At 39.4% G+C, this 20,679-nt stretch overlaps 1 pseudogene; it reads right to left on the bottom strand.

Annotated features, from left to right (window-relative positions):
• Positions 1-10,016: 10,016 nt before the first annotated feature.
• LOC116557704 lies at positions 10,017-13,209 on the bottom strand (annotated as a pseudogene).
• Positions 13,210-20,679: the final 7,470 nt, after the last annotated feature.

Below are 20,679 nucleotides of genomic sequence, written 5' to 3'. Positions count from 1 at the left end.
GTGCAGCATCACATGCTGTGTGGTGGTGGTTGATATTATTTGGTTGACTCCATTCATTCACACTTTTTATTCCATGCACATAGGAGTGTGTATAATAATAGAAAACAAATCATTTTAATCAGTATATTTCATTGTTACTCACTGATGTGGTTTGGCTGTGTCCCCATCCAAATCTCATCTTGAATTGTAGCTCCCATAGTCACTACATGTCATGGGGAGGAACCTGGTGGGAGGTAATCGGATCACAAGAGTGGGTTTTTCCCATGCTGTTCTTGTGATAATAAGTCTCATGAGACCTGATGGTTTTACAAAGGGAAGTTCCCCTGCACAAGTTCTCTTGCCTGCCACCTTGTAAGACGTCCCTTTGGTCTTCTTTCATCTTCCACCATGATTGTGAGGCCTCCCCAGCCATATGAAACTGTGAGTCCATTAAACCTCTTTTTCTTTATAAATTACCCAGTCTCAAGTATATATTTACTAGCAGCATGAGAACAGACTAATACACTCACAAATATTTGTTAAGTGTCTACTATGCTCAGCACTTTGGGGAATATAGACAAGAAAGTAGATGACATGGACCCTGCCCTGATTTATACTTTATATTAGATGTAATAAACATTAATTAAATATCTATTGCTTACTAGGCATCAGTGGTACACTTTTCTATTAGTTTTGTCATTTACTCCTCAAAACCGTTATGCTTCAAAGGTGTTACTGTCCGAATCTGGCAGATGAGAAAATTGAAGGTTAAAAGTTTTTCCAGTTTTCCCAAGATTAAATTATGTTAAAACTAGAACTTAAAATTAGTTTTCTAATTCTAAGTCTGGTGCCTACTTCATTAGATTACAGAAAGACAAATGATATACAGCATTAGTGAAATGACTGTAGAACAAGGCAAGCTACTTTAAGAACAGCAGAGGAGGAAAAACAGGTACTTTAATATCCTTACTTTGGAGAGATGAGTGCATTAGTCAGGGTTTTTCAGAGAAACAGAACCAATAGGAGATCTATTTATCTGCCTATCTACCTACCTAACAACCTAACAATAGGGAGAAAGAAAGGGAGAGGGAGAAGGAAGTATGTATTACAAGGAATTGGCTCATACAATTACGAAGCCCGAGAAATCCCAAGATCTGCTGCTGGTAAGCTGGTGACCTAGGAAAGTTAATGGTGTAATTCTACTCTGAATGCTGTCAGGCTTGAAATCCAGAAAGAGCCAATGTTTTAATTCACCTCCAAAGGCAGGAAAGAACTGATGTCCCAGCCCAAGGCCGTTGGGCAGGAGTTAATGTCTAACCTATGGGAAGGCCATCGTTTTTGGCTTTTTTTCAGGCCCCAGGTGACTAAAGGAAGACCACTCATGCTGGGAAGCGCAATCTATTTTACTCAGTCTATGGTTTCAAATGTTAATTCTCATCCAGAACCACCCTCACAGACCCAACCAGAATAATTCTCCCCCAGTGTCTGGGTACCCTACAGTCTAGTCAAGTGGACACATAAAATCACAGCGGGTTTGCCTTACTTTCTCTTTATATATATTCATCACAGTAGCTCATATCATAGTTGTTTTTGCATTAAGGTTCTTACATCAAAATTTAAAAATATTGAGTTACAGGTTTGCTTTTGTTTGTTTTACTTCTGACAGCCATTCTCCTTTTATAATAATTTCTGACATCTTTCTATGAAGTTATCTCTCTCTAATGGACTGTTTTTAGAAGGATTGTAAGCCAAGGTGGCTCCACTTTTCTCTATCAGAAAGGCAGACATGTGAACCAAGCTAACCTCAACAGACTCTCTCTGGGACTGGGAATCCTGAATAAAGCAACACAGGTGGGACAAGTGATAGTATGCAACTATTCCAGTGGCAGAGGCTCTTTGAGAACTTTCTGCTGCTTAGATACCTGAAACTGCCAAATGTTAAGTCTGGTTTCTACCCTCTCATCAAGATCCTTTTTGCTTAAGTTAGCCACATTTGTTTCTGTTGCTTGCAATGAAAGTATCCTATTCAGGTACAAAAGCATTATGTGGTTCCCCAGCCTTTTCTATCTAGTCTCAGTGGGGATGCACATCAACTTTTAAATTTGCCACTGGGATGAGTTTCCCAAAAGATTAAGGTTTCATCTGAAGCTTGGACTGCCACTGAGAATTTTGTAGCAAAGCTATTTTCTGAAGTGCTTTCATTTTCACATTATCAAATTTGGCTTCCTTTGACTTGCATGGTCTCTCCATCCTGACACCAGGATTAAAGCCATTATTTTTGCTTAATCTTAAACTTCTTACAATACTCACTTTTCAAGTGGGATTCCTGGGGTTATTTAACCTTCCATATTGTCTGCTTTAACAAGGATTAAAATAGCTGATTGTACACAGTTTTTCTATACCTTGGTAGAGTTTGGGTACAGTTAAGAACCCATCAGCAAACCTCTCCCTCCATGATGAAGAAGCAAAGACCACAAGAGACGAAGTGACTAGATGAGAATTTAACAGTGTGGAAGAGGATCCAGGAACCTAATGTTTTCTCCTTAGTTGGCATTAACAACAACCCGACTGTGCAGTGTTAATCTCTCTTCCTTTCTCTTTCTTGCTGACTTATGTACAACTTCTAGAAGGCTGTAGGGTGTTCCGCAGCCAGACTCCAGCACTGGCGAATTGCGTGATGTATTTTAGAACTGAATCCAGTCAGGAACATGGGCCAGAAACCAGCAGCAGCATCTGTTTTATAAAACCATAGCATGCCTGCCATTTTTTCCATTGTTCTGCTTTGTGTTGGCAGATGAAAACATTCCCTTCTGGCAGTTTCATTTTGCTCTTTTCTAGCTTTACAAATCCTCAAGTTCTGTCTGGGTTCTCTCCGATTGTTATCAAGTGGATCTCAACATTGCTGCTTTTTTTGTACTCAGCATATTACAGCTCTGTCTCTCCATTCTCTTTGGCTCCTGTTTTAGCAGTGTTGATACTATCAGTACCCAGTCTCATCCTTACTTTTCTCTTATGCATGTAGAGTGTATCATGGATAAACCTTCAGCTGTTACAATCACATCGGCAAATATTTAATGCTGCCTTTTATAACCCGAACATGGTTGTTATTCCTCTCACGTTTCATGCTTCAGTCGTGGTTGTAAGTTCCCTGCTGTATTCTAATGGCCTGTTCAGACACTTAATCCTCATAGTCACTGGGACATCACATATTGCTAAGGTCAGAATTTTCCCTTCTGTGAAATTGTGCCGTTTTACTCCTTAAGATATACTATGTGCTCAGGGTAAATGCTTTAAACAAATTCAAGTAACTTGCCTCTCTTACTTCAAAATATTTGCAGGTTTACAGGGCCAATTCACAGATTTTCTGACCCATCCAGAAAATGAATGAGTAGGGTCCTCACAAGTATTGCTTCTTCATTGTCTGTTTCCCACCCTTGCCTCATATCTAATAGCATCTATAACACATTTATCTTTTTTTGAGTATACGTTTATGCTTTTATTCTCAGGAACTACATTTGGCATTGCAAGTCAAGCATAGGAAGCATTTTTATATGAGAATTTTCAACAACCTGATTTAATTTGTGATAATTTTCATCTTTATATCTCTGAGGCAGGAATGAGTGTTTTCTTCTCAACTCCACGTTTCTATTCCCATAAGGAAGGTGAGAAAATGTCTTTCTTGAAAGTGGCTGTGGGAGGCCAATGGGTGTCCAAATTTCTCAAATTTGTTTAATCCCTTGTAGATATTCACCCCAGGATTATAATAATCTCATCTTCTCCTTTCCAAGACTCTCTTCCTTCTTCCTCTGTGCCTTGAATTGCAGACAACTTCTACCTTACTTGCTTTTTTGATCTTCTCTCTTCTAACACGTGGAGCCCAGCTTCCCTCTGTCCACAAATGTGCTCACGGTTTTTCTTATTAAAAAACCCACTTCTCAAGGCCTCTGCTCTTATTTTCTGTTTACCACCTACTGATTGATATTTGAGCCTGTACTCAACATGGGAAAGGGCACCTCAGAGAGATGGAAGGTCAAGGACAGAACCTGGAGGCAAGATGAAAAAGATCCCGTTTCTCAGAATTGAGTGCAATGGTAGGACTTTCAGTTTTAAAGAAAATTGAAAGCAAAGCAAAAGTCTGACTTGCTACACAGAGAAAACTGAGCAGACAGGATTGTCCAGTGCTTTCTCTGATATCACCGCTCCCAAGATTTCTTCACTGTCCAAGTAATGATTAGAAAACTTAAGACTCCGTGAATGTGTGGGATGGTTTCAACAACCCTTGGGTGGCTACCTTTTAGGTGGACCCTTGGTTTATCTAGAAACACTAGTCACCATCTGCAAACCTCTCTGGTGTATTGATTTTACTGTATACTTCTTGTTAATTGCTTTGCCTAACAGACATGGTTGCCCCTGTCTCAGCAATATACAGTCTGAAAAAATGTTTCTTGTCTGTTGGACACATATAAATGGAATCCAGCTTTATTTTGGAACCACGAAAGTGGGAATGTGCATAAAAAATAAAATTTGATGGGTAAAATTTAGAATGGCCATGTTCAGATGTGGCTCTGTTTAAGTCAGATGTTTGTTTAACAATCATTTATCCTTCTTTGGTGACTTAAAGTGTCTCCAGTTGAAATTCTTGCTTCTCCACTTAAGCATGGCAGTGTCAGGTTATAGCCTCTTCAGATATTTACCCACGATATCATAGATTACTTTTTATTCTAATACTCAATGTGTAGAATCCATGTGAGCAAAGACCCTCAAAGCCGATGACCAATGAGCCTGGCTCATGGGAAGTAATAGTTTGATGACTCAGTGTTGTATTTGACCGGAGCGTAGAAAGTTATCACAAGACAAAAGTATGCCAGATTATAGGGTCATTTATTATGCCGGCGACCACAGAGGACTCACGTCTCTCCAACCTGTGGTGGCAACAGGAGGGTGCCACGATTTTTTATACCTGAAAAACCACCTTGGGAGTGGGGGTGAGGGGCGGGGATGGGGATGAAAAGGCTTCAGACATTCCGAGGGCTAGTGGATTCTGTAAATTACCTCCTGGGCAGAGATGAGGGTGGGGGTCTCCGGACATTCCAAGGGATGGGGACTTTTGTCATTCCGTTTGTTACTTAAATGGTTTACAGAAGTCAAGATATACATTTGTTTACACATTATCTGGTTAAGGTGGAAATCACAGACCTTAGTTACTTATTACAAGCCACAGGAGCCAGGATGGAACTAGCTTGGGCTGCTTAGTCTGGCAATTGCCGGTAAGCAAAGGCTAGCAATTCTGGCAGTTACTGATAAGAAAAGGTAAACAGCTTTACATAGTTTTGAAGACAAACTAACAGTTCTATTTACAGAGGCCAAGGACAGTAGTTATTGTGAGGAGAATGGGGCAGCCATTTCAACTTATCTAAAAACAGTTTTGTATTTTATAAAATAGTTTTGCTCCGGTTCTGGCTCTAGGCCAGCACAATATCACATCAGAATATGGACTCTTGTGCCAGATTTCCAAAGTGGAAACCTAGCCCTTTACTTACTAGTTTTTTTTTAACCTGGATCAAGTTACTTTACCCTTTATGCCTTATTTTCTTCATTTGTAAAACAGTAATGATAGTGATTTTTTCATTAGATTGTTGTGTGAAGGTAAAGTGAATTAACATGTGCATTGTGTTTAGCACAACATTGTGACGTAGTAATTTCAAGCTGTTATTGTTTGTATTATTTTTATGGATGAGTGTCAAAAAAGATATCAAGAGTACCTGATGGGTTTGAAAGTAACTTTCTAGGACAAAGAACAGAATTCATAGTGGCAAACCACCAGTCGATCTCATTCTTCTCTGTTATACTCTCCACTCCCCCTATACGTCATAAGTTGTGGGTAATTACATTGCTTTCTTGGAAGATGGCTAGAATGAAAAAGTAATTAAATGATTCTGTGCTGGGAAAGAGTTTTCTTGCATTGTCTACATATCATGAGAAAAATGCTATAGATTTTTGAGGTAAGCATGGAATGCCCCAATGCCTGTTTCTCAAATGCCTTGTTGCCCCTCACTCACCTCACTGTAGGTTAATAACTGTGAGGCAGTAAACAAGATCCACTTTGGTCTTTTAAATAATCTTAGGGCCTGAAGGGTTATAACTATTGTGACGGAAGCCCTGGCACACTGTATTCCCGGGTTAAATTAGTACCAAATCCTGAGCCCTTGGGGCTAACAAGTATAGTTAAGCTTCAAAGATTTTTCTTGTTTATCTTGGAAACAACTAAGAGGAAGGTGACTAGATAATTCTAGGGATAAATTGGGAATGTCAGTTTCATAGAGTTTTGAATCGTTCTTTTATCTTTCCCCTTCCGTGGATGGATTTTCATCCTTAGAACAAACTCTTGATTTAGAGTTTCTTATATGTGGGCTTTGGGATTGTTTATATTACATGTTCTATAAAAAAATATTTGGTACATCTCTTCCCTTTCCTGTCCTCTGCCCCAGCTTAATTTCATTTTTCCCTTATGGTGGAAAAATCTGAGTGGCTGTCAGCACTCAGTATTGTTTTGTATGGCCATGAGTAATGACGGCACTGATGAGAGGTTTGAGGTCTGCTCAGCTGAAACTTTGAAGCACAGATGTTCCTCTAAGATCTTGCTGAAGCTGGCAAACCTCTTCAATTTTGTAGGCAGAGAGTCTTCCAGCATTTCTCACTTTCCTGCTATTAGAAAGAGTTGGAAATACTGTAGAGGCAGCCTCTCTGGTGAAATTTCTGCATTTTGCTTTCTGACTAGTGGCTTAATATGCAGCTTGACACTTTGAAACCAGCAAGGAGGTCAGTCAGTACTCCATGCTGCACTGTGATTGGAGGTTGATATCTTCTGTCCATCCAGCTCTAACTTTACTTTTACTTTTTCCTCTCAGTTATTACAGATGTGCTGTATTATCACTGTAGTCTACAATAATATATAGGGAGAATTAAATGCTGTTGATGTTCTTTGTCCTGCTGCTCATATCAAAAAGTACATGATATTGAAGCACTCTTGAGACTGCTTTTCAGAGATGAAGACTGTAATCTCCTATCTTTGACATCTAAGTATGGGAAACAGTTTTAGAGAATTGTGTGACCTTCTCTCAAAACCTTGAACTGAATCAAATTTGCTTTTGTTGGGAGAAAGATAATGACTGGAACTGAGGTTATCAGAAAATGTGTTACAGACTGTGTTGTCCGTACAACACAATGCCCCATTCTTGGGGGAGATGATAAATTCTCCTTCTTTGATGACAATTTTTCCATGCTGATTTTTTCATAAGTTCCATGATACTTTTTCTATGAAATGATTTTTTTTTCTAATTGCATCACTTGTCCTGGTTTGTATTCAGAGGAAGTAAGATGATATATAAAATAAGAATTTGGAGGTCTTTGAGAACTAAAAGTGAACTAAACATGTTAAAAGTTTATGATGAAACTTCATGGGAAGAAGAATCCCAAGTAATTTATGTAGGTGCCCTTTCTTTAAGGAGGTGAAGCATAACTCTCAATGTGAAGTGTGAACTTCACATTGTGACTTCCTCCCAAAGAGTACTGTATAGAAAGGAGGAAAAAGAATAACTACACAGTAGAGAAACCTGAAAATCATTTCAGTTAGCAAATCAGGGCCAACATCAGCAGTCATAAATCATATTGATAGCATGAACCCTTGATATCATATGATGAGAATGACATTTTACCTCTGTGACCTTCCTTTCCCAAACCTATGAAATCCAGTCCAATCATGAGAAAAAATCAGAAAAAATTCCAATAGAGAGGCATCCTACAAAACCTGACCAGCACTCCTCAAAACTGTCAAAGTCTTTAAAAATAAAACAAATGTAACAAATTGTCACCGACAATAGGAGTTTTAAAAAGTCATGACAATTAAATGTAATGTGGGTTCTGGATGGAATCCTGCAACAGAAAAAAAAGAACATTCAATAAGAACTAAGAAAATATGAATAAACTATGAATTTTTCTTAATTAAAAAATTTATGATGTACCAGTCATTTCCTTATATCTCAACTTATTTCTCACAGTGAAACTATGTCTTCTTTAAGGGATAGAATATATGACTGGGAGCTTAATATCCTAAACCTATGCTTAGAAATAGGTAAAGTGACTTGTCCAAAGTTACACATTTCCTGAATAAGCCTAAGACTACACAACAACAGAGAATTGTAGGATTTGCCACAACCCTATGATGATTTATATATTAAATTTTTATTGTCACTATGACAAATTGCCATAATTGTAGCAGCTTAAAACATCATCCATCTATGATATCACTGTTTGTATGCCAGTATTCCGGGTATGGCATGACTTGGCTGGGTCCTTTTCTCAGAGTCCCTTAAATCTTACATCAAAGATATCAGCAGGGCTACCTTCTTTTCCAGAGGTTCTGGGATGATCTGCGCTTAAGGTCATTTCATTGAAATTTAGTTCCATGTGGTCGTAGAACTGAGATTCCAATTTCCTTGCTGGTTGTACAACAGGAATATTTCTCAAGTCCCAAAGGCCTCCTGCGTTCCTCCCCACAATGCCTTCTCCATCGTAAAACAGGAAACGACACAGTAAGTTTTTCTCATGCTTTGAATTTCTTTCACTTCCTCTCTGTTCACATTGCTCTGTCCTCACCAAGAAGTAAACAGTAATTTTTAAGAGCTCATATGATTATATTGGGCTCCCTGGATAATCCAGCATAAAGTTTCTATCTTAAAGTCAACTAATTAGTAATCCTATATCTACAAAGTCCCTTTTTCCATATAGTGTAACATATTTACAGGATTCAGGGATTAGGGCGGGACATTTTGCAGGGGTGGCATTCTGCCTACCCCAGATTATTAAGAGCATTCTTGGCTCTTAATAATCTGTTTGATGTTGAAGATTACTATCTTCCTATCACCATCTACTACCTCTGACACTCTCTAAGATATACGCATATATTTACATTCAAGGACTGGTCTCAAGTACATCCTAAGGTGGTCAGTTACTTTTGCAATGACTACATTTCAGAATTGTACCATTTCTTCCCCTGAATTCCCATTATCACCATTTTAAATAAAAACAACGCTCCCGTTTTTATGTGTACCAACTACCCAGTGAACCATCCACCTGGCAAGAAATTTCTTTTGAAACCTTGCAATATAATTAAGAAATACTTAAATGCCTGATAAGATTCCCTCTCTCTTTTGCTCTTGCTTTCTCTTAAAGTTAATATCTGTATGATGTAGTTTAGATATATATCCCCTCCAAATCTCACATTGAAATGTAATGGATGATATCTGTTATGTGCACCTGGAACCTGGTATAGTCTCAGTCTCAGTCATTGTGGAATGAATGGGGCAGTATCTTAGAGTCAAGGAAGTGGGATTTTCTGAGAGTTTAAGAAGTCCTCACTTAAATTCATCTCATCTCTGCTTCCTCCCAAGAAAAAGGAGCCCTTAATCTGAATGTTGGGTCCCAGGAACCCAAGTGGGTCACATTTGCAGGGCTGGTGTCACTGTGCACCAGCCCTGGGTGTTACAGCCTGGGTGTGGGGTTCTCTTCCTGATGCTCAGGACTTTCTTCCCCTTTCTCATAGTAGAAGTTGTAAACTGACATAGCAGAACACTCCTGCAGCCAACTCTGGAGCACTCTCTTTTCTGGGATTTCTTCCATGTAGCAGGGCTGAGGGGGTAAACTTTAGTTCTGGGCTTAAGGGAAGATAAGGGGTTTTTAAAGGATAGGTTTTATTTTATTTATTTATTTTCTGACCACTTCTCCCTCCATCATGAAGTGGTGCAAAGTACATTTATTTTTATGATGAAAGCCCATCTGTGAATCTGACAAAGGCCCTCCTTTAACTGGAGATAATTTGGGATGTTGTGAAACAAGGTTTGGGAAGCCCTTCTATGGATTGGTTTTGTCTCTGAGTCTGTCTCTGCCAGAAGCCATCAGAAGTCTCCATCACTCTGGGCTCCAGTGTGCTACCCCCAGACTTGGCAGAGGGATCTCTCCCTCCTAGTTCACAGTTCTCCTTCCCACCCTCAGTGATGGAATTAGAGTTCCAGGCCCACACGGTGAATGAGAGTGTGAGTGTTAAGAGGGAATATGTAGTTTATGATCTGAAGACCCAAGTCCCACCCCAGCAGCTGATGCCCTGCTTCCAAGTGGCGGTGAGTCCAGTCAAGAGGAGGCTGATAGAGGGCTGCTGGAGGTGGTGGGCATGAGGAGGCAGGGCCAGCGGCTGGATCCCATGCTCCCATTGACCAGCTCCCTCCTCCCCCTGGAAGGCCCTGGCTTTTTTCCCTTCCAGCTGAGCCTGAAGAACACTGCACTCAAGTCCATCATTGCTCTCTTGGTGCCTGCGGAGGTGCTGCTGTTGGCTGACGTGTGCAGGGGGGCTGCTGCCCCTCCAGGTCATTGAGTGCATTGCCTACAAGGTGACCTTGCTGCTGAGCTACCTGGTCTTCCACTCCTCCCTGGTGCAGGCCCTGCCCAGCTCCTCCTTCTGCAACACCCTGCTCAGTAAGTCCTGCTCCCTCATCTGGCCTGCCCTGTTTCTCCCCGGTCACCCACTGGTGCTTAGCTGGCTGGGCACCAAAGACACAGGGACTGGCCTCTGATCATCTCCCCATGCTTTGTCACCCCCAGTTTACTTCTTCACCATTCTGTTGCTGCTGCTCTTCCTCAGCACCATGGAGACTGTGCTGCTGGCTGGGCTGCTGACCCAGGGCAGCCTTGGAAGGAGGATAGGTTTTAATAGCCAAACTGCCTAGGTCCAACCTTGACTCTGTCCCTTGATAGCTATGTGAGCTTGGCACAGCTTTTTATCCCCCAGTTTTTTGGTGAATTTCCTAATCTGTAGAGTGATCAATACTTGTTGCTAGATTTTCTAATGTTTTATAGAGGTAAAAATGAGATCATGCCTACGAAGCATTCAGCTCAGTGTCTGGTATCTAGTAAGTGCTTCTCCCTTATACCTATTTGGCTCACACCTTCACCAAATATTATTTTTTCAGATCTTCTCTTCTCAATGCAACTTTCCCTGAGTATTCTACTTAATACCTCAAACTCCTCCCACCTCATGATCCAGTTAGTACTTCTGATCTATCTTGCTCTTGGGTTTTCCCTTCTAATAATGGCTATTTTATAATATTCTGACATAGTACGTTTATTTTTTTAATGTAGGTTATATTTTGTAGCTAGAATAAGGGCTAAGCTGGGGAGAAGTCTACTCTTCATGAAATTTTTATTTTTCCCTTTTAGAGATTAAAAACAAAAATTCTCGAAGTTAAGTACATCCCTATGGCATCATATTCAAAGCTTCTACTGAGCTTTAATTTAAACATCAAATCGCCCCCACATGGTAAATAAACACCAGACAAATATCTGGCAGCTTTGTAATGTGTTTTATGTTTTCTACAAGTTCAACTCCTCCATTCCTAACTAGGGTTGCCACTAAGCACAGATTGTACCCACATGATAAATGAGTCAATTTGTGGATTTACTTGAATTAGAGAAGTCAGCAAATACTCCCCTTGGTCCTAGCCTGTCATTTGGGGAGGCCCATTTGGAACCACCGAGACTCTACTTGTCCTACACATTTTTCCAGGGTTGAAACTCTGCTTGCTTGGTATTTTCCCTGCAGCACTGTGAACTTCTTTCTTCTGTAATTCTTCTTATCGATGCTTTTCTTTCCCCTCCATCTCTCTCCATACACATCTTTTTCTGTACTCTCATCCTACTAATGCAATAGCATCTGCCACCCTTTTTCACTCTACCATTGTGTCATTTCGCAACCCACTTCAGCAACCCTTCCACTTGGTCATCATGACCGAAATGAAATTTCCCCTCACAATTTCCTGTTTCTAGTAACCCTCTCCAGGGTTAAATCTTGTTTAACTTCTACACATTGTTGTCTACCAAGGTTTAATTAGCGAATTAATTTTTGAGATGGAATCTCACTCTCTCACCCAGGCTGAAGAGCAATGGCATGATCTTGGCTCACTGGAACCTCTGCCTCCCAGGTTCAAGTGATTCTCCTGCCTCAGCCTCCCAAGTAGCTGTGATTACAGGCACATGTCACCACACCCAACTAATTTTTGTGTTTTTAGTAAATACAGGGTTTTGCCATGTTGGCCAGGCTGGTCTTGAACTCCTGGCCTCAAGTGATCCACCCACCTCAGCCTCCCAAAGTGCTGGGATTACAGGTGTGAGCTACCACGCCTGCCCTGAGGTTTAATTTCAATTTCAAATTAGTGGCAAATAAATACCAGGAAAATATCTGATAACTTCTTCCAATCCTTTGGTGTTTCCCAGAACTTTAGGGATCAAGTCAGGATTTGTTGGTATATTCCTTGCAACGTTCAGTTCAACCTTCCTTGCACTTCTCAAGAGACAAATCCTTTATAAAAAATGAAATCTGTGGTATCTGCATTTACTTTCATGTCTTTATTCAAAATTATGCCCCTTTTTGATGTCCTTGATAGCCACTTCTCTCTTTTCTCATTTTAATCATCTCTAGTGTTTTAAAATGTAGGTGTGGTTATTACTCAGACCATTGAAAAGATAATTTGTTATCTGCAATTCTCAAGAGAGTAATAGGGATGCCATGCCATGTAGGGCCACGCAGGGAGACACTGTGTTTGGGAGACAGAAGGAGTGAGGGGAGAACACAGGCAAGTGCCGTTATTGGAGTTTCTGTGGAAAGAAATGTTAAGGCAAAGGTAACAGTTTGGAATTGGCTAGTTCGAATAATTTTAACAGACTCTGGGGTATAGGCCTGCCCCTAGTTGCCTGGTCCTTGGCCCTGGGGTGAATAGAGTCAGTGGCTCATGGCCCAGAGTGTAAAAGCCTGGTAAAGAAAATAATTGAGGGGTTTGGGCTCCTGATTTGTTAGTTTGCAAATGAAAGACACAGTTGCAAGGGAGTCCTTTACTATTTTTAGGAATTGGCTCACCCAGGGAGGAGCAGACTCTTAAGGATCAGTAAGGCCTGAATGTGAAACATCAGAAAATAAAAAAAAAAAAAAAAAAAAAAAAAAAACCCAGTTAACACATCTAGTCTCCTATATTCTCTCCAACTTTCCTAATGATTGCATTTATGTTTTCTTCCCCTCTTAACTATCTCCTTTCCATTTCTCACCCAGTTAACTTTATATTCTACTTTTATACTAGGTAATTTAACTTTCAACCAAGTCCTTAACTCCTCAGTTTTAATGACTGTCATCTTTACTAAAGGCACTCAGATAAAGCACTATATTAGATTAATATGTTTCACATCAGTTTGGATCTTATTTTCCAAAATTGCCCTTTCCATCTGCATATTTCTTTTATTTTCCATTTGTTTGTCCTACTCAAAAAGTTCTTCATGTTTATTCAAGCCTACGACACCTGGGATTTCTCAGTCCACCCACTCCATTTTGAGTTCAGAGACTTCTCCACCACTTCCTATTAATTTCCAGATTATGCTGACTGACCTGCATGACATCTTTAGTTTAGCTTCTCCCGTATACTCTTACTTCCATCATGTAACGTGTAGGCCTCGTTGTTTCCCTTTATCTAGGACCAACAGGCTTATCCCTTCAACCCTCTAAATAGTTTACCCATGGCTGCTAGATTCGTATTCCTTAAATAAAAGTTCCATTATGAGACTCTCCTGTACACATTCCTTCACTGACTTCCCTATATCCACCAGGAGAAAAGAAAACCACTAAACAAAACACCAAATAGATTATTCCTGGATCAGGAAGAATGGGCTTTCATGGTGTAAATTTTTACCCTCTTCTTTGATGAAGCTGGCTTTGATTTTCCTTGGCCAGATATGAATTTTGTCTCCAAAGAACTATGTAACTTTATAGAGGCACTCGTATTCTGTCTTGCTTCAATTATTTTGTATACCATTAGACTGTAAGCTTTTTAATGACAGGGGCTTTATCTTCTTCATCTTGTGTTTTCTATAGTGATTAGCAATAAGCCTTATAAATAGTAGGTGTTAATGATTCTTTTTAATGAAATAGCATCTCAAAACACCATGGTAAGAATATTGAGCACTCAGCTAAATCCTTAATTTGGTATCATTTAAAAAAATATAAAGATAATTTACAATTAATTGAACATACCCAAGCAATTACTCTACAAATGTTTAAATTGCCATATGCACCTTAGGTTGCAGTATATTTTGAATTATATGTGCTCCTTGTGCTTTTAACTGCACATTTAATATTTAGAAAAGGGTTAAACAAATGTGATGTGTTATATCAAAGGAAGGAGGGAAAGCGTGACAAATTAAGTAGTTTATATAAAAGCCAAGTAATTCTAAGACACAGAAATAGTCAAATACATCATGAACTCCCACATGTTGCAGTTTTTGAGCAGGAAGCCACATTATCTTGCCTGGAGACAGTGGAGGAGGGGCAGAGAACAGTGGAAAGTCTGACTTACGTTCCTGTATTGGGTAGACTGACCACCACTCCCTTGTTATCCATGAAGTAGAATCAGTGCAGGTGAAAGCAAGTAGGAAGCAAAGTCATAGAATTTCAGAAGTCAAAAGGCTCTTAGAGGTCATCTGGTTCAATCTCCTGCCAGTAGCAGGAATCTTTTCTAAGTGCCATGGACATATGGCATCTGTTGAACACCCCACTGAGAGAGATGATTGCCCTATTGAGGGATCTCATTTCACTTTAGGACAGAGCTAATTATTAGGAAATCTTTCTTTCTATTGAGTTGAAATATGCTTCCTATAACTTTTACCCAGTGGCCCTCTTTCTATCCTCTTGAGTAATGCAGAATAGATTAAATTTATCTTTCTAATAATTGCCCTCAAAATAGCTGAAGCTCACTATCAAGTCCTCTTTCAGTCTTTTCTAGACGCTGAATAAAAATCTCCATTTCTTACACAGGCAACAATTCCAAAACACTTTATTTGCTTCTTACATTTGGAATTTAGATTATGCTAATTAGTATATTAATTTGTATGCATTTCTGTTCTCTTTCTTCCTTTGCCTTGTGCTTAACTGAATTGAGGGAAAAAAAAGATGTTTTCTGAATCTTTTATTTCTCAATCACCTTTCCCAAGATCTACCCAAGGTCTGCAATATTTCCTTTAAATATAACTTCCAGAAGGGAAAGGGAATGGGCAGGGGCGAGGGGGCGGGGGAGCGCGAAATATTCTCTTAAAAGAATGACTTTACAATGATTTTAAAGGAAAATGTGGTGATATCAAGGGAGTTAAGACTATGATGAAATCATTTTTGAGGAAATATTGTGGAAACGGGGCCAGGAGAGACTTACTACAGGACGCAAAGCCTGGAGCCTTGAAGAGGGCTTGCCCAGGCGCCTTTCCACCTAGGGTGCTACCTTTCCCTTCTGTCTAGGCTATAAGAGTCTGGCTGTCCCTCTGTCTGAATTCTAGGTAATTTGGGGCGACTATAATTTCTCCTGATTACGCTGTTGTAGTTTCCTCTAGTTACAACTTGACGAATAGAATGAAGCTGGTATTCATGGCCTATAGAGAGGGCAAGGTCAACTAGGGCCTTTAGGATTTGACCTCCTGAACCTCACTTGAAGTAGTGATACAAATTGAAGAAGTATCCAGTATCCCAAAATACTAAATGGAGTACTTGACTTTTATTGCTGCTAAATTTTATCATGTTAATTTTTGTCTTTTTTTTTCCAATCCCTTAAGAATCACTTATGGCTTGATTCTCTTCTCCAGTGAAAATTTCATCTTTTCTCTGATAAGTATGACATGTATGTCTTAATCTAAATGTTAGATAAAGTCACTGACTAGGATGGAACCAAGGAGGAGATCCTTGAGTCTGCCATTTGGGATCTCCTTCCAGACAGACATGGATACTTTAATTAATATTATTTGAGTTTCATTGTCCTGTTCTTTGTGAAAAGTTGTGACAGTGTTATTAGTCAGCAAATATTTCCTCATTTTGACAACAAGGATGCCCTAGAAGCTTTTATGAAAGCCTTGCTGAAGTCTGCATATGGTGTGACTACTGCATTGTTTTAAAAATTTTCTTATGACAAGGAAAAATGTGTGTATTTTGTTTGAATAAGCCCATTCTTGTCCTTAAGAAACATCACATTTTCTTCTATATGTGTACACCAACACCACATGTGCATCATTTACTCTACTGGTGTGCAAGCAAAACATATTAATTTCATTAGTCTGGCTGGGTGCGGCGGCACACACCTGTCATCCCAGCACTTTGAGCAGCTGAGGCGGGCAGATCACCGGAGGTCAGGAGTTCAAGACCAGCTGGCCAACATGGCAAAACCCTGTCTCTACTAAAAATACAAAATTTAGTTGGGCATGGTGATGTGTGCCTGTAATCCCAGCTACTTGGGAGGCTGAGGCAGAAGAATGGTTTGAACCTGGGAGGCAGAGGTTGCGGTGAGCAGAGATTGCACCAGTGACCTCCAGCTTGGGTGACAGAGAGAGATGCCATCTCAAAAAAAATTTTTTTTTAGTTTGTCATTTCTAGAATCTTTTCTAATTTTGAATTTTTATTTTCATATAGTGCTTTTTGCCTTCTGAACATCTTTAGGCAGTAACTTCATAATGAAAACTCAAGGTTCATTTAATAACATGATTTAACTTATTGTGGATAGGAAATTTATTTAATTTTTTATGATGCACTCAGATTTCTAAGTAGTTCTAGAAAATCCCCATTGGCATTTTAAGGAGGAAATTTTTATGATGTTGAAAATGTTCTAATACTGCATCATCCAATACAGCAGCCACTGGTCACACATAGTTATTGAGCACTTGAAATGTAGCTAGAGCAACGGAGAGAGTGAATTTTAAATTTGACTTATTTTAATTAAACTTTAAATAGTCATGTGTGGCTATTAAAACTGAAAAGCTTCTGAATAAATATTCAACACAATTCTAGAATGTTGGACCATTTGTGAACAGCACATTTATTCAGAAGCTTCTCAGTCTGATTCATTACTAGAATTCTTTGTGATTGTATAGTCAGATTTATAAAATTTTTAGCAAGCCTTTCTCATGACATTGCCTCTATTCCTGAAGATTTTTAAAATCTGCTTTTGTGTGTGTGTGTGTGTGTGTGTGTGTGTGTGTGTGTGTGTGTATGTAGTTATTTCTACTTTCTGCTCCTCTTCAGACTTCCTAGAACAAAAATGTTAAGATTAGGCATGGTATTCAGGACGAAAACCATTTCAGCCACAGATGGCTGAATTCTACCCAAAGGAATCGGCCCCCATTCTCCATCCTTTCAATTTGCAGAGATAAGTTCTTAAGATTTCACGGCCTGAATATAGTCCTGAGAGTTAGAGAAATATCTTTAATTAGAAGAGTACAAAATGTTAACAAGAAATTAATGCTGACTACAGATACATGTTTCATAAATAAATTATTTAAAGATTGGAGCCATACAGTGTTATAAAGAGAAATTACTGCTTTACCAGGGTCCTGATACAATAAGAACTGGAAAAGTTTTGACACAGGGGTATATTGAGAAATACAGCTTACATCCACATCTTAGACTTTGTAGCTTAGATTGCTAGATGGGCATGTCTTTAAGACATGTGTGTATGTACATAAGAACACGTACAATCATTTAAGCATGCGTTGGCAAACCCATATCTATACTGGTATGAGTTTATTCCTGCATCTGAGTTTGTATTCCACATTGCCTTATGAATAAATTCTTGCAACAAGAAAACCAGGAGCCATCCGACGATTTGTTAACTGTGAAATGGTTGTGGGAACTGAATGTTTTATCTTCAAAAATTTGCAGATTACCAACAAAGGGCAATAATTATATTCTGCTTGGCAGCAGTAATCATACCCTGCTTGGCAGTTTTGACTGTGGAGAATGTCAAGTCACCCTGGACTCCCTCTGATGTGACTTTGCTGTGTAAAGTGGAGATTAGGTCAGTCTTTAACTGGCTTATCGTGACAAATCTCAGAGGCCACATGCCTCTGTTTTCCTGCTAATAGACTTGAGGGATTAGCAAAATGACCAGACCAATCTATTCACGATATTTGTGGAAAAATGTATTGGTAAGTGGTCAAGTGTTCCAAAAAATAATGCCTAAGTAAAGTGCTAAGTCATGTTTTATGCCTCCTGACACAACCCCCTTCAGGCTCAATCCCCTTGTTTTTTGAGATAGTTGAAGGTGGAACAATTAACTCTGGCCACTGTATTCTAAGGAATTACTGATTACCCCATACCTTCTTGGAAAATTATGCAGAATGGAAAATAAAACCAGTGACCCGCGGGTGTTTTCTGGTGTTTGTGACAAACACACAGCTGCACCCCAGCTCTCTTTACACCTTTGTTGCTTTACTCTCCCTAGCCAGGGATGATAGTACTTGAGTTCAGAGAAAGGAGCCCGAGGTCCATATCATTGCATTATGGTACTAACAGATCCTGAACTTGTTGAAAAGAGAACAATTAATTCTTAGGCCAGCTTAACAGCAGAAGCCTCCAGAGCTGACTTTTCTTTGTGTCCTAGAACCGACCATTACTTATCTATCCTTGGCTCCTTTTTGAAAGGGAAAACATACATAAAGCAGGAGGAAAAAGAGAATGTGAGTACCCTTCCCACCGATTGTCTTCATGTTCTTTTGTTTGGCATACACTCAACCTCTGTGGTCAATGTCCCCCTGGAAGGTGGGCAAGCCTACCCTCTTAATAAGGAGTACTATTGCTTTTCTTCTCCCACCCTTCCCTCTTGCCTTCCCCATCCTGCCTGCCTTCTACTTCCTAAATATTGACTGAGTACCTACCATGGGTCAGGCACCATGTTAGACGGTGATGGCTGCATAGAGGATGTAGAGATTAAGAAGGTGTCCTTATGAAGCCAATATTCTCTGAACTGTTGCTGTTCCTTCCCCATATCCCTCCTCTCACCCCAACCCAGGACACTTGAAAATAAGAGGTGCTGATTTTAGTAGAGGGAAAGAGATTTACTAGAATCACTACTGAATTTAGGGATAGGAGGAGAAGCCCAAATGAATAAAAGGAAGCAAGGCATTAAGAGTCTTTAAGTAGCACATTTAAAGGTTGGCTGCTTTTGTGTTAAAGCCATTAGACATGATTTACACTCTGGCAAGTCAGTAAATAAGAGCTTTAGTTCTTTTCAAAGAATTCTGGGTGGTGGGTAGAGAGAGAAGGAGAAACATAATTACGGGGTAGGTCAAGAGGCAGGAGGGCCCTTCCAAAGCCATTACTTGGGAGCTTGCTTTCTAAACATGCAACCCAGTTCACCCTTCCATTGTTAGATGCTAAATGATGCTTTATTCTTGTTCCATAATTGAGGGAGATTATAGTTTAGAAGTAATATTTAAAAATGAATTATCTAAATGTATACTACTTATTATGTTGGCTCAGTACATTATGTGTATAGGTTGCAAAGAATTTTAGGGATTAAGTTGTCATTAATTTTTTATAACTTTGATATTGTTTCCTATGCCCCTGTGCCTAACAGGATTTTTTGGGAGGATAACAGAATATTTTTATTCAACAGCTAAGAAATAATCACTTGGTACAACTCATATAGAACCAACCCAGATGAAGATAGAATTAGAGTGGGGAAAAGGAACAGTTTTTCTTGACAAAATTCCTTTCTAAGTTTACTGTGAGATTACTTGAACTAGCTGTTTAAACTATTTTTTTTTAATTGAAAAGTTGGGCTTGAAAAATAAGTAGTGGTGGAATTTGTCTTCATAAAAATGTAAGTAATAAGCTGGATGCACAACATAGGCTCTGAATATTTACCAAATTGGCCATAAATGAGAGGTTTCTTTGCCATGACAATTACTTTTTATACTATAATATATTCAAATTGAGGGCTTTGTTGGATTAATACAGTATTCTAATGGCATCCTGGAAAGGTTCTATGTTGTGGATTTCTATTTTTATAAAGGAAATGTCCAATTACTAAGGAACCGCAATACCATGTCCAAATACTAAAAGAAATTGCATTTAAACTGAATTTTTCTGCCATGATCTGATTTTAAACAAACAGCCCTATTATCTCTATAATTACTCTGTTGACAATGTTAAATTTGACCTGAGCACTGTGCTCTTAGACAAGAGCAAAGAGTGAGAAATACTCTCATTCTTTGTGTTCCTAGAAAGGGCTTAGTACAAAGAACAACCCTTTCCTCTGTAACTTAGATAAGACTCATGAAAACGTCTGTTGATTACCTATGACAAGGCCAGACATAAACCCTCTAAATTCCCATTCTTCACCACTTAAATGATTAGCTGAACTGTTCTGCCTGCCTGCACTAATCAATCAAAACAATCTGTTGGCTAAACCAACTTTGGGTAAGTTTCCCTCCTTCTACCAGATTACTAAACGATGGCCCGTCCTCAGCCTAAGCTTGCACACAATGCCTCCTTGATAGCCCCTACCCTACTGAGGATAGAAGATACTGAGGCCTCATGATAAAATCTTCTCTGGCCCAGTGTCCCGTCATCCACCTTTTATTCAACTTCCCTAAACTTGGATTTTTGTAGCTATGTGACTTAGTCTATTTTGTGTTGAATACCTGAGACTGGGTAATTTATAACAAACAGAAATATATTGGCTCACTGTTCTGTGAGACTGGGAAGTCTAAGATCACGGCTCTGGTAGGTTTGGGTTTGGTGAGGTTATTCTTTACATCCAAGATGGTGCCTTACATGCTGCATCCTCTGGAAAGAAG

This window comes from Sapajus apella, unplaced genomic scaffold (genome assembly GCF_009761245.1).
Source record: "Sapajus apella isolate SASKATOON/1434 unplaced genomic scaffold, GSC_monkey_1.0 scaffold20, whole genome shotgun sequence".
Taxonomy (NCBI): Eukaryota; Metazoa; Chordata; class Mammalia; order Primates; family Cebidae; genus Sapajus; species Sapajus apella.
This window is presented reverse-complemented; position numbering and strand designations above follow the sequence as displayed.